Genomic DNA, 16,153 nt, shown 5'->3' with positions numbered 1-16,153 from the left:
TTCTTATTATTAGTATTATTATAGATTAATTGTGTATTCTTTATATGAGGGGAAGAATGATTATTGTGTAAGAATAGTAAGGAACATTGCTATATGAACGTGTTGATTGAATAAAAAGCTAACTTGTTGGTTGTGTGGATATAAATGGGGTGGAACCATGAAGAAATTGAAATGAAAGAAATTTGGAAAATAAAACATATTTAAAGCTAGCCATAAGTATTTTTGGCAAATTGATTAGTTAATGAAGATTGTCATGGATTCCAACTAATAGGGTGAAATTGTTGTTGTGATAATAATCTAAGAATATTAATTGTTAAGGTTTGTCGCATATGTTTAATTGCACGAGGAGAAAGTGAAAGAAAATGAATGGTTCATCATTTTGTTGTATTAATAATAATAATAATAATAATAATAGGAGAAATCTTAAAAGGAATGAGTTTCCTTATTTTGGTCTAATCTTGCTATATTGTAGAGGTAGAGAAATTGTTTGAATCTTTTGCTTTAGAATTAGTTTGAATTTGTGATTTAATGATGCTAAATGACCTTGGATGATGTTGTTTTTGCATGAAAATGGGAAAGAGTATGAGATCCTAAAGAAATTCTTTGTGATTGGTTTGAGAATACTAGTTGAATGAAAATTAAATAAAGTTGTGATGTTGGTTGTATTGTTGATAAAGACTGAATCTCTGGTAGTATAGAGGAAGCTGTGGGGACTGGACAATTGCATGGAGTGGAAGCACATGCACATACTCTAGGTAGGTGCATCGCACCTTGTCTTTTCAATTTCTGTAAACTCATTGATTTCAGAATTTATTGTTTTATTGCTTCGATAAATATTGGAATGAATATGAGTACCTTGCATACATTGATGTGTATCAACTAGTTATGACATAATTGAAATGGATACGAGTGTCTTACGTACATTGATATGTATCAAACTTGTTGTGATATTACTGGAATGAGTAAGAGTACCTTGCATACAATGGTATAGATCAATTAGTTAGGATAAATTGACTCTTAAAAAGATATTGTTGACACTCTTAAACGACATGTGATATGGCTAGGGGTTGAGATAAAGAGAAAAGGTTGAATTGTGGATGTTGTGTGTAAATGAAAAGGTTGATGAATCTGGACAGATTCGTCTCTTAACTTGTGGAGAGAATTCGAGTAGGAGGATGAGGCAATTAGGATCAGGTTCCTTCATAGTAATTGTAGATTTGGATGTTGACTAACTAATGAAACTGACCTTACTCAATTTAGAGCTATAGAACTCCAGTTATGGGTCACCAACCGAGACTGGGTCAACCGAGACTAGGTCATGACATACCCTATAGGGTAGTAGGTCTAATTTGTTGACGAATAATTTCGAGTGTCTTGGGGGCAGAACTAGTTTCTCCTTCCTTCATGGGACTTGTAGCCCCGTGTCTTAACTTCCCAACGAGACCAAACTTGCTTGAAACGGAGTCCTAGAACTCCAGATATAGTAAAAAATCTGAGGATAGGTCAGAATATGACCTTTGCTGGCAGATTCGAAAAATCGCTAAAATGACTATCTAGACGCATTAAAGGGTGAAAATTTGGGTCCTTTCCCTTCAGGAAACATGTGATGTTACATCGTAGCTTCGAAAAGAAACGAGCCATGTTCGAAATGAAAATTGTAATGATAACTATGGCCAGACAAAGAATGACAATATTAATGGATGAAATTGGCATGGACTAGCATACATTTAATGTATGTTAGGATCCCGACTAGCATACATTTAGTATATATTAGGATCCCGGGTAAGGGGATCACCATGTATTGATGCCTATGGGGCATGGACTAGCATACATTTAGGATATGTTTGGCAGTGTGGTTGCGGTTGCTTTTTAAATAGCTTTTCGTGCCAAAATGCATATCAATGATGTTTTTTTATTTTTTAAAAATCATTTTTGACATCAGCACATCAAAATGATTTGAAAACACTAAAAACATATTAATTTCAAGTTAATAAAAAAATAAAAAAATTTCAAATTTTGTCAAAAGCGCTTTTGAAACGCAGAAACAAACAGGCCCCTTAGTATATATTAGGATCCCGGGTAAGGTGATCACCATGTATTGATGCCTATGGGGCATGGACTAGCATACATTTAGTGTATGTTAGGATCTCGGGTAAGGGGATCACCATGCATGGACTAGCATACATTTAGTGTATGTTAGGATCTCGGGTAAGGGGATCACCATGCATGGACTAGCATACATTTAGTGTATGTTAGGATCTCGGGTAAGGGGATCACCATGCATGGACTAGCATACATTTAGTGTATGTTAGGATCTCGGGTAAGGGGATCACCATGCATGGACTAGCATACATTTAGTGTATGTTAGGATCTCGGGTAAGGGGATCACCATACATTGACGCCTATGGGGCATGGACTAGAATACATTTAGTGTATGTTAAGGTCCCGGGTAAGGGGATCGCTAAACATCGACGCCTACGAGGGGATGATGATACCGGTGGAATTAGTATTGACAATGAGTTAGGCAGAAATAGTTGTGGTTGATTTTATGGAATCTTGAATGGAAGTTAAAAATGGAAGATGAAACGGTTTTAGTAGTTAAATGAAGAAGAGTTCTAATGGAAACAAAAATGGAGAAGTGAATAGAATATGAATACATGTTTGCCTTTTTAAATTGTTGGATATTTGTGTTACTATACTTATTGTGATATTCATGTTTCAATAATATGTATTTTGTTTCAAGAACATCGCGTGTACTACAGGAGTAGATCCTAGCTTTTGTTCATTTTTTGTTATGTAGTTCTAGGTAGTATATCCTTGTATTTTGAAATATTAAAATATTTATAGAGCTTAATTTATATATTTGATGTTTAAACTTGAACAAATGAACTTAACTCTGAAATTCATATAATCATGTTTAATGTATGCATGTTTATCTCATCTATTCCTCTATAATGATATTTGTTGTTCAATGTATGTTATAAATATTATGGTTGTGATGAGGATGATATTTGTGGGTTTGAGACTCAAGACAATTGGGTCGTGATTGAGTTATAAGAAGTGAGATATTAGAAGTGTAAACAGGTATATGTCAATAACTTGGGACCTCCCAGTATAGGGGGGACTCTGCCGAAATTTTGGTGGAACCTATATATCAAAAAAAAAATTACCTAAAAATTTCCAATGTATCGCGAAAAAGAATGTAGAAAATCAGGGTTGTTACATTTGGTATCAGAGCACGGTTGTGATTCAGTAGACTTTATAAGCATGAAAAGTATAATGAATCATGTATCTTGAGATATAATGAACTAGACATGGAATATATATATATATTTGCCTGGTTACCACAGGTGTGATAATTAAGGAAAGTGATACTAGGTTGGCAAAAAGTCAGTAACTAAGGAAACAAGCTATTACCTCGTGATTGTGGTATCGGTAGCAAATAATAGATGTGGAACCATTTTCTGATAATACATTAGATAATAATAAAGGATTCATGAACAAAATAAATTTGAAATATTAATAAAGTGATAATGTAACAAAGGTGTTTGCTGTCTTGATGAAATATGAATGGAGGGGATGAAACTATATATGAATTAATATTAGAGTGAATATATGATTGTTTAGGCATAATCATGTGTTGGTGTAAGTGCTATTGATTAAAACTTCTGACATAGCGTATGGATAGAGACAGGATTGTTTTGTGATTAATGTCTTAATAAATATTTATGTCAAGACGGTAGCAAGACCCTGCATATTAGGCCTTTGCCTTAATTGACAACACTTTATCTTGACATTCAAAGGAAAACTAGTTTGGTACATAACAAAATGGACAATACAAGTTTATTATTGGCATTGTAGATATGAGGTAAAGGCTTGGAAATTGGTTATGAAAAGCATTATTAAATTACCTTATGAGAAGTCTACCCCAAAATCAAGAATGAATTAAGGATTGTAAGCGTGGTTATCTTTATAGACATAAAGGAGTAAATGGTTAAAACATGAATATGGATGTAATACCTGTTGTGGAATGTTATGGGCTAATGGTAAGATACTAAGTTACCGTCATACAAGATAATAAATAAATAAATAAATTGGCAAGCTACCTATAAAATTTTACCTGAAAGTTTTAGGCATATGTCTTAGCTTTCATACATATAAACCAAACCTAAATCCAAGTTCTACAGCTCCAGTTATGATCCAATTACTGAATAGTGTTCTAGTTTCAACTGAACCAACATCTCTTTTCTAAGCTTAGCCCTCTCTTTGTCTTCTCAATTTCAGTAGTTAAACTCATCAATCAATCCTTTGATTTATGTGATAGGCCTGCATTTAAAATGAACATTTACCATAAATTAAATGTATCTTATATTATTAGACATGTTATTATAAAACATGCTCTAGTTAAGGAGTTATTGATACTTTAAGTGCAAAATGATGATATAAAACCTTGATAAAAATGCACTTTTAAGTACTAATCATTTATCTTAACATGGTTTTCTTGAAGATAAATTTTTTCCTTTTCAATTTAAAACCCAAAGTGATGATCTCATTTTCTTGAGGCATTTTCTTTAAAAATGGACCAATAGATATTTAGTTAAATAATCTACATAGTTCTGATATCATATTATAAATGTAGACTTTAATGGATCGTAACTTAAGGCTGCCATTTTAGTGGTCTTTGAGAGAAAGAAAAGTGTATAGGGTTCTTGTTTGATCTTATTTGAAAAAGTCTTTGATTTTTGAAAACTAAATTGGCGATTTTGTATCAAGATATGATTGATCAAGTTCAGTTGTAGAGCCTTAAGTATCATGCTTAAAATCCAAAGAATGCATTATTTTAAATTGAATGGATTGACTGAAACAATTGATATATCAAACACATTTAAGAACATGGTTGGTAGTTTTGGGTGAATAATATCATTTGCCACATCATATTTAGTTTATTCGATCGATCAAGTTTAGTGTAAATATGACAAGGAAATTATTTCTTCATTTGAGAAATAAAAAAATAAAAAGGGTGCATTGTTGTTTAAACCAAAAAATAAATATCCGCATGTTTATCAAATAAGAATAGTATTTTTATCATTACTATACAAGGAGTGTTAAGTTGAAATGGATCATGAATTATATGATTGACCAAAAAAATCATAATGACCCAAAAACAAGGAAGACTACACAACAATCAATAGATAGAAAATGATTGAGCAAAAGAAAATAGTCCATATAATTGACTAGGATGAAGTAATCAACCATGAAGAAAATGTTTATGTAATCGACCAGAGTATCCAGGTGATGTGAACCACGTGATCACATAACCCAAAATAAGATTGACAAGGAATCCTATAAAGCCAAAATAGGTCTGATAGGAGTGTGACACAATGAGAACCTATCCTAAGACACCAACACTGTTGGATAAGAATATTCACCTTATGAATATCAATTAACAAATGAGAAATATGAAGAAGACACAACAATAAGTCAGTTTTAGTTCTTTAGAGAACTAACAAAGAGAGAATTCTCACCCTCACACACACAAGACAAAGGGATGGCAAATTTACAATTATTATTCAAAGAAAACATAAAACTAAAACTTAGGTTACAATTGAGTTTTTATATGAGTAATAACCTAAGTTGAACCCTAGAATACCCAAGATGTGGGCTGATGTGAAGCCCACATACACTCAAACACAAAACTTGATTGAAATAAACCCTAATAATGTTAAACAAACCAAAAATATTTAAAATTAAAATTAAAATAAAGTTTCTTTGTGATGCTTAAAATAACCAAATAGAAATAAAAGAGATAAGTCTAATTTCCCTAGCTTAAAAAGTGTTATAGCCAAAATAAACCTTCCTTATATCTCTAATAAGAGTTGTCACCTCTAGATGCCCCGAATAGACTAAGAAAATATGATATGAATGTGGAATTAATTATGATGTTTGTTGTGATGTCGCGGTTACACAAATTAATTATCCTAACTTAAACAAACAAGATATTATAGAGCAAGCAATGATCAATCCCACGAGGAAGATCTAATTCAGGTCTTTATGCTAGATGATTTAGAGTTGGGAGGTTTTTAGGTTATCTAGACTATACTATGGTAAACAAAATAAACTAATCAAGCTAAATTAAATAAATTTAGAACTTATCAAGAGAAAAACTTTGGTCTCAAGTAAACGTCCATCTACGAAAATCAAAATTGATCACTGAAACGATACATCAATTTTTATTCTGAATATCTATCTTTCCTTAATATTAGTCAGTTGACCAATCCGCAGTATAACTAATCCTAACCATAAAACAACCACAGTGTCCACACTAGTAATTTAATTCAATAACAGCCTTAAGAACTAGATAGGTTGATAAATCTTAGACAACGTAACTATCTGTAATGTATTGTCAATTTAGTTGAATATTTTTCCTAAGATTAATAGCATAGATCTGACATAATTATTAAACATAGTCGCTTCACAAGTTCAAATATCACAACTTTGGTTTTGGTAGCAAACTTATTAGTAGATTGGTTTACAATAATAAATTAGAATCCGCTCTAACAATCAAACTAAACAATCATAGGAATTAAGCATAGGAAAACATTCATACTCATCATATAAACTGAAAAGAAAAGATAGAATAGATCTCACAGTTTTTGAAATCCTAAGGTTTTTGTATCCTTTCAATCAAGAAAAATAACTTAGCCTTGCATGTCTATTAAAAAACTAATGAATAAAATAGATGAGAACATAATTTCAGGTATAGAGAAAAGGGTGGAGTTTTATTTTTCTTGTTGGTCGCCCCCTCCTTTTCTTTCTCTTTCTTTTAATTTGATAGGAAACCCTAATCCCCACATCCCTCCAATCCATTTGTATTCTCCCAAAAAATATAAAAATAGTCCTTTTTAAAGTAAATAATCTACATTTAAGTAAGTTGGACTTATTTCTACACAAAACATGTCTACTAACAGATTTATAGGTTGTCTTAGAAAAATCATATCTCTCTCTTATGAGCTTATTTTCTGATGCAATTTGGTAGGTTGATAGGTCTTTGAGTCAAGCATCCAAAAAAATTGAGTTTGCATCAAATGGACTTCTCTTATGTAAGAAATTCAAGTCGGAATGGTCAAATATCAAAACTGGCAAAATGTAGGACTTATCTTTGAAGGTTGTGATTTCCCTCCTCTTTGTTTTTTATTTTTCTTGCGATATGTGTATAGAAAGGTATGGATGTTAGCTTTCTAATGCCACAATAATCACTTCATTTCAACCTATACAACTTAAGTTCTACATAAAACATTGAGTATAGATCAAATCTGCCAATATTCAACGCGAGTTGGAGCATAGTCTGAATTTTATCTTCAATTTACTCCTTTTCAAATCTCACATCCAAAAGTTCCTTCAAAACATAAAACAAATATTATCAAAGCATTTTATATATAAAACATGAACAAAATACTAGGTAAATATGGGTAAAACTATCGAATAGTATGGTTTCATCAGTGCCTCTTGTTGTTCCTTATAGAGCTAGGTTTCCTTGTAATACTTGGATAATATAAATACAAATATCTTCCTTTGTTCTTGCCTAATTAGTTTCCTTCCTAGACTAGGATAATCATTAAATAATCGATCCTATCTTAGGAATCAGATTTAGCTGAATTCTTCCTTGAATTAATAAGAGAATATTTGCTGACTTGGAATCCTTGTAACATTAGAAAATCTTGTCCAAACAAGGCTGCCATAGAGTTGGACATATCAGGCCCATGTTGAACATGGATTGGACCCTTCTTGCACTTAAGTTAGCTGGATTAGAACCTCATATTGATACTCCAATGGATCTCCTATATTAGCCTTGGCTGAAACCTATAAAACAAACTCATTCAATGCTTCCTCCAATGCCTTTGCTTTAGACCTTGTAATTGATCCAATTGGCATATGTAATAGATCCTTGATGGTTTTTGTGAGCTGATCTGCATCACTAGGCCTATGCAGAATAGGAATCCTTAACATGTTCAACTAGTTAGTACTATATAATTTGTGAGGATTCATATATTTATCAAGAAATGAGCAATGCATTAGTTAGGGTGCAATTCATATTACGATTCATCAAGCAGGTTTCAATAAAAAAAATAGAAAAACATTGAAAATCATGCTTTAATATTTTGTATGTAATTGAAGGAAAAAAAATAATTAATCTAAGAAAAAATGTCTAAAGTTTATAATAAAAATTAAAAATATATATATTTTATTTTAAATGATTATTTATGACCACAAATTAATTGAATATTATGTTTATATATAATAAATAACGAAATGATTGCTAATATTACAAAAAAAATACTATAATCTAATTTTAAAACAAAGAAAAGATTGAATAGTAGTTAATAGAATAATATTTTAAATTATTTCATTTACAATGAAACTTTATTAAAATTTAAGATAGAGTTTAAAAAACAACTTGAAAGATTATCTAAAAGAGGTTGAGCACCTAGCACTGTGTGTGCTAGCGTGCCTGACCCAATACAAGGAAGTCTAAGTGTGCTACAACTTGCAAGGCAAGGCCTACATGCTTGACCCTTTTTCCCCAAATTTTCTATTGTTTAATAGGATTGACGACACGTCGTCCACTTTACTTAAAAGGAAAAAGAAACTAGAAGACACTATTATAGCCACCTTTGATGGCCGAAAAGTTAGGGTATGACATTTTGAATATAAAAAATCCATTTTTCAATCATTTGGTCAACTAAAAAAAAACACTTTAATAAACCCATCTTTGATTTCAATACACCTTTAAATAGGTAAAAAAACCCAAAATTAAATCGAATAAAAAAAATTCTTGAGACTCAATTTACTTTTTTCGATGAGATAAAAGTTTAAAAACACATTAACGATATTTTTGTCATCAATAAAAACCCAATAATACCAAGATCACCCTTTTAAGTCTAAGTGTGCTACAACTTGCAAGGCAAGGCCTACATGCTTGACCCTTTTCCCCCAAATTTTCTATTGTTTAATAGGATTGATGACACGTCCTCCACTTTACTTAAAAGGAAAAAGAAACTAGAAGACACTATTATAGCCACCTTTAATGGCCGAAAAGTTAGGGTATGACATTTTGAATATAAAAAATCCATTTTTCAATCATTTGGTCAACTAAAAAAAAACATTTTAATAAACCCATATTTGATTTCAATACACCTTTAAATAGGTAAAAAAACCCAAAATTAAATCGAATAAAAAAAATTCTTGAGACTCAATCTACTTTTTTCGATGAGATAAAAGTTTAAAAACACATCAACGATATTTTTGTCATCAATAAAAACCCAATAATACCAAGATCACCCTTTTTTGTTGTTGTTGAATTATGGCCAAACAATCCTTTTTTATGCCCTCCTTTATTTTCTTGTGACTTTCTCTCTTTGCTCTGAAAACTAAAGAATTAAAATATGAAAAAAAATGAAGTTTTAGAACCTAAATATAAAATCCTAAAATTAAGGAGGCAAAAAAGGATTGAATGGAGAACTTCTAGATTAAAATGAAGTTTTTCACACATATTTGAAAAAGCCCCTTTACTTTTAGTTTGACCCTTATTTTTTTAATTATTTTTTATAATACAAAATTAAATCCTATTTCATCAAATTGGCCTCTAATTCAATTATGATTTATTATCAAACACCTTGAAATCTCAATAGTATGCAAAGAGAAAAAAATATCAATAGATAAAATATTATAAATATCACATGGAAAGATGAAATAAAAAAAAATAGTGACTAAAAAATTAAAAAAAAAAAACAGCATTGTCCATTAAACATTGTTGTCCACAATAATTTCTGAATACATAAATAGTAAGGCACAATAAAAATACCAACTTTTTTAGTCTCTTTGTATTACTTTTTTTTTAAAAAATTATTACATTAAATGTTCATTTTTTTTATAAACTAACACATTGTTTTCATTTTCTTAGAGATTGTGAATTTGAGACATTACCAGAACGAATTAGTCATGATTTCATTAAGATATGTCAATACATTGAAGGTTTATAATTTGAGTTTTATACATTTTGTATGTAAAAATTGATATGGGGATATACTTGTTTCTAAAATAAAAAGAACAATAGATCCTCTTAGTTAATTTGTATCTCTATGCTAGAAAACCAACCCTGGGAATTTATATCTCCATGGTAGAAACAGAAGTTTATATTGCAAAGTCTAGCTAGCTCCTACTTTCAAGTACTAAAAGAAATGTTCTAGGGTTAAATTTAATGTCTCTAGGCGGTAGAAGCATATGAAAGATATAGACGGGAAAAATATTTCGTAATTTTCCGTTCTTTTGTGAAATTTATTACTTCCAATTAGTCCTAAAAAGCCAAGGTGAAATATATTTTTTTTCTCTTATAATGAAGGCGAAATTAAATTAATTTAGGGTAAACAGCATTTGCACGTATATTATGTGGTCCAGACATAAAATGGCATCTTGCAGAAATCTGAAAGCAAGTTCTCTTTAGCGATAAATGATGTTGACAAGTCCACTGCCTCATGGCTCTGCAAGATTATTGTAATTTTGTGAGCGGGGAAAAGAGTCCTGTAGGTTAAGTTGCATCAATCAACACCAACTTCCTTAGTTAAATCAGCATATCCACAAAATCACAATTATTGTTTATTCTCATTAGTTACTTGTTTTTGTCAGTTCTAATGTCGGATACATAAAGATTTGAAAAAGCGTAATTTGTGATTTCATTAGAAGCCTAAGATGCCTTGCCCAAGGACCCCAAAAGCCTAAATCGCTACACTTTTTCTGTGGACATCACTGGCTGGGTTGGGTTGGTGAGTAGCAAAAGGCCTCATCATTCACAATCTTCTCAAAACATAATCATACTTAAGTCCCTGTCAGCCCCACAAATCTATCCTTACTAACCGTCTTAAATTCCAACTAAATTTAAACAATTGCGTTTGTTTCATAAAAAAAAAAAAAACCCGAAAGGAAAGGAAAGGAAAGGAAAGGAAAGGGGAAAAAAATAAAGTACGAACTCATACATTCAATTGTGCATGGCATGCAGTACAAATTCCAAGTTACATCTAATTATATAAGCGTTAGTATTGCCAGTAAAATGTTCAATTGACATTAATGTCCACTACCAGAAAATCGGCGACAACCAACGGAATTACCGATGGAATTTTTTCGTCGGTAAAAATTACCGATGGAAATAATTTCATCTCTACTTCTGTCGATATATACAGACAAATAATTTTCGTCTGCGATACGGACGGTATATACCAACGAAATACATTCGTTGATAAATACCGACCGTATCGCCGACGGATTATATAGTTTTTTTGAAAAGTTGTAACGGTGTGATGACGTGGATTTTTTTAAAACGATTTTACCGACAGAATGACCGAGAGATTCAAACCAGGATCTCCATACAGTGACGTGGCAGACTCACCGACGAGTATACCGACGGAAACGTTTCGTTGGTGATTCCATCGATAGTCGCCAATATATACCCACTCTGCCGATACTCTCTTCCTCTATTTCTCCTTCTTCTTCCCCATCCCAACTCTCCCCTCCCAAACTGTAGCCAAACACCCATCGCCAATATATACCCACTCTGCCGATACTCTCTTCCTCTATTTCTCCTTCTTCTTCCCCATCCCAACTCTCCCCCTCAAACTGTAGCCAAACACCCATCCCAACTCTCCCCCTCTTCTCAACACAAGCACTCAAGTTTCTTATACTTTTATACGTGGTCACAACATCCGTTCTCCGAGCAATTTATTGTGGATTTTATCATTTTTTGTAAGTAAATCTATCCTTTTTAGTTTTAACATTTAAATGTTAATTTTATTGTTTTTTATTTTTTTAGTATATGTATTTTGTTAACGTATGTACTTGTTTGATTGTTAATTGTCAAAGAAACTTGTAGTATGAATATATAATTATGTAGTTGTTATACTTTGTTTTAGATTTTATCAAATTATATTTGTTTGTAAATTATTGAAACTTTGTTTGAATTACACCGAATTAGATGTGTTGTGATGAAATAAATAATAGCTTGTTTAACGGGTCCGTTTTAATTTTTATCAATTCTATTGCGAAGTTGTGATTTCCGTAAATTTATATGTATAAATTTTTATGGACATTGATAATTGATAATGAATATTTAACATAAGTGTTTTTTTAGTTTGTTGGATAATGTTGGGGCAAACCAATATTTTTGCAAATTTATTTACGTAACATAGTTAATTAATACATGTTGTCGTCATAATTTTATAGAGGTTCGATAGAAGTCATGGATGATCGTTCATGGATGTATCGGGACTCACCCCAAGGATTGAGGAGGATGGATTATTGTAACGGGGTTCAGGGTTTTATTAATTTCGCCACATCTATTCCGAGGAATTTTACTGATGGCGGTATTAGGTGTCCATGCAGAAAGTGTAAAAATAAAAAGTTTCTGCATTAAGATGTTGTAACGATGCATCTTCTAACCAAATGGTTCATGGAGGATTACCTGTGTTGGTATGCACACGAAGAACTATTTGTTCCTAATGAGAGCATGGTAGAAAGGGTGGTTGGGTCAACTTCTAGTGCTAACAACGTGCATGAAGTTGGAAATGACAATAGTAATCCTTACAGGAATATGGTTATGGATGCAATGAGAATGAGTGAAGGTAATGTCAGTGAATGTCCAATCGTAGAAGAAGAACTTAATGCAGATGCAACAAGGTTTTTTGATTTGTTGAAAGATTCTAACGAACCATTATGAGATGGCTGCACGAACCACAATAAATTATCGGCCGTAACACAAGCGTTCACCATCAAGTCAGATCACGGGTTGAGTGAGGCTGGTTATGACAAGATTATCGAATGGGCGAAAAGCATTTTACCTGAAGGGAACGGGCTGAAAGAGAACTTCTATACTGCAAAGTCCATGATGAAACCCCTCGGTTTAGGATACCAGAAAATTGACATGTGCCCTAACTTCTGCATGTTATACTACCTTAAAAATGCTGAGCTGACCAAGTGCATGACATGTGGGCATTCCCGTTACAAACCTAGAACCAGCAGGGGAAAAACTCTCGTGGCATATAAAAAACTTAGATACTTCCTAATCACACCTCAACTGCAGAGGTTATTCATGTCACAAAAGACTGTTGAGCACATGCCATGGCACCAATCACATCATGCGGTTGATGGAGTGATGGTGCATCCTTCTGATGGCAAAGCATGGAAACACTTTAACAGTGTGCATCCTCACTTTTTAGTTGAATCAAGGAACGTGCATCTTGGGTTATGTACAGACAGATTCAACCCATTCGTGTCATTTGCTGCTCCTTATTCTTGTTGGCCGGTCATACTGACGGTTTATAACTTGCCACCGGGGATGTGTATGAGGCCGGAGTTCATATTTTTATCAATGGTCATACTAGGTTCGAGCAGTCCGGGCTGAAATATAGATGTTTATCTTCGACCATTGATTGATGAGTTGACTAAGTTGTGGTCCTCTGGAGCTTTAACTTATGATATCTCGAGGAAACAAAATTTTGTTATGAGAGCGGCTTTGATGTGAACTATTAATGATTTCCCAGCTTATAGAATGGTTTCTGGTTAGAGCACGTATGGAAAACTAGCATGTCCATACTATATGGAGAACAACAAGGCATTCACGCTAACAAACGGGGGTAAAGCTTCTTTTTTTTACTATCACCGTCGTTTCTTGCCACCGAATCACAGGTATAGAAAGAACAGAAATGATATCTTTGTTGGTAGAGTTGAAAAGGATGTTACACCCCTTGTCTTTCTGGTGAAGAATTGCATGATGTTGTGTCAGAATACGGTGACATTGTGTTTGGTCTCCAATCAGGTAAGCAGAAGTTTCCTGGTTTTGATTTGACCCATAATTGGGTAAAGCGAAATATCTTTTGGGAGCTTCCTTATTGGAAGACAAATCTTCTCCGCCATAACCTTGATGTCATGCACATTGAAAAGAACATGTTTGAGAACATTTTCAACACCGTCATGGATGTGAAGGGGAAGACAAAGGACAACATCAAGAATAGATTGGATTTAGCATTGTTCTGTAACCGTAAAAATAAGGAGTTGGTTTGTGATGGGTCACAGGCCGCAAAACCAAGAGCAAGCTTCATGTTAGAGAAAAACGCACAACTACTAGTCTACAAATGGCTTAAGAGTCTGCGTTTTCCCGATGGACATGCCTCGAACATATCAAGGTTGGTTAATACGGAGGAATGCAGATTATATGGAATGAAGAGTCATGACTGCCATGTATTTATGCAAACACTCATCTTATTAGCTTTTCGTGATTTGTTGCCAAAGGGGATATGGGATGCACTCACGGAGATCAGTCATTTCTTAAGAGATATATGCTCCAGCAAGTTGAATGTTGATCGCATTGAAAGGCTTGAAACGAATATCGTCGAGCCAATATGCAAGCTTGAGATGATATTCCCTCCATTATTTTTTGACTCAATTGAGCATCTACCCATACATTTACCGTTTGAGGTAAAAGTTGAAGGACCGGTCTAGTATAGATGGATGTATCCATTCGAGATGTTAGATATTACAGTTGCTATGCAATTCATAATTAAATGTTTTTTCATTTTTTTTAATTGATAATTTTTGTTTAATTCTATACATGCAAGTACTTGTTCAATCTTAAAAAAAAAGTTACGAACAAGGCGCATGTTAAGGCGTTAATATGTGAGGCCTATATTGTTGAGGAGATCTCAACATTTATCTCATACTATTTCAAACCTCATTTGAGAACGAGGATCAACCATGTTCCACGGCATGATGATGGTGGTGAAGTGCCTTCAAGTGGGAACTTGTCAATATTCTCCAATCCTAGACGACCCACACCTAAAAATGTCGTAAGGGGAAGATATTTGTCTGAAATAGAGTTCAGACAAGCACACAATTATGTCTTATTTAACTGTGATGAGCTGAGACCTTTTATTAAGTAAGTAGATGTTCTACTTAAACTTTGTCAAGAGTGTACTATTTATATATTGTGATAGCATAAACTCATATAATTTGGAACAACCTTGTAGGCAACATCGACGATACTTACTGTCCAATAACTCACAGCTGACCGAATCCCAAATCTTTCAATTACGAGATGAACAATTTGCCACGTGGTTTAGAACACATGTAATTCCTATCACAAACTCATTATCTCTTGCAAGGTAATTAACTATACGTCAATATTATAGAATATCCGTTTATTGATTATTGTTGTATTTGATATACAAGCTTTATCAAATGGGAGGTAGTGCTGCTATTTCACTGTCTTTACTAAGCCTGGGCCCTGAAAGAAAAGTCAAGTGCTATAACGAGTATTTTGTCAATGGATATGTCTTTCATAGTGAAGAATATGGGCATGGAAGAAAGACATACAACAGTGGTGTTTGTATTAAAGGATCGACTTCTAGTGAGTTTGAAGTTGACTACTATGGTAGATCAGAAGAGGTCATCGAACTGCAATATCATAGCGAGCAGAATAAAGTGTTTTTATTCAAATGTTATTGGTATGACACAACTGATAAAGGAATCAGAGTAAATCCTCACTATGGTCTTGTTGAAATCAACTTAAAAGCTAGACTCCGCAACGTAAACGATGTCTTTTTTTTCCGCAAAACAATGCCAACAAGTTTATTACATATACACCCATTCCTTTAGAAAGGACCGATCAAGAGTTGATTGGTTATCCATCGAAACATTATTAATTAAAGGATTTAATTACACTGAGAAACTGATCATTGAAAGGTTAAGTTAAATCACTAGTGACTTTTCTAATATTTAGGGGATCATGATATGTTACTAGTCGATGCACTTGATCTTTAAATATAAACTAATCAATTGTTGAATTGATAATAAATTAAATTGTTTAATTTATTTAATTATATCTAATTAGAATTATAATTTATATTTAGGCCAACATATTAGGAACCTAATAGGCCACACACATTAAAAACCATTACAAAAAATTAAACTAGAATGATTTAATTAAGTATGACTTCAAACATGTTTTTCTCTCTCGTTTGGATGATTTAATGGACCTATCATATTTTGTTGGAATGCTAAGATGTCTAGTTTCCAGTCCAACTTGAATCGCAACAAAATTCCACCTGTAGCT

Source organism: Populus trichocarpa, chromosome 4 (genome assembly GCF_000002775.5).
Source record: "Populus trichocarpa isolate Nisqually-1 chromosome 4, P.trichocarpa_v4.1, whole genome shotgun sequence".
NCBI classification, from domain to species: Eukaryota; Viridiplantae; Streptophyta; class Magnoliopsida; order Malpighiales; family Salicaceae; genus Populus; species Populus trichocarpa.
The sequence above is the reverse complement of the archived record's forward strand: the minus strand, read 5'-3'. Positions refer to the sequence as shown.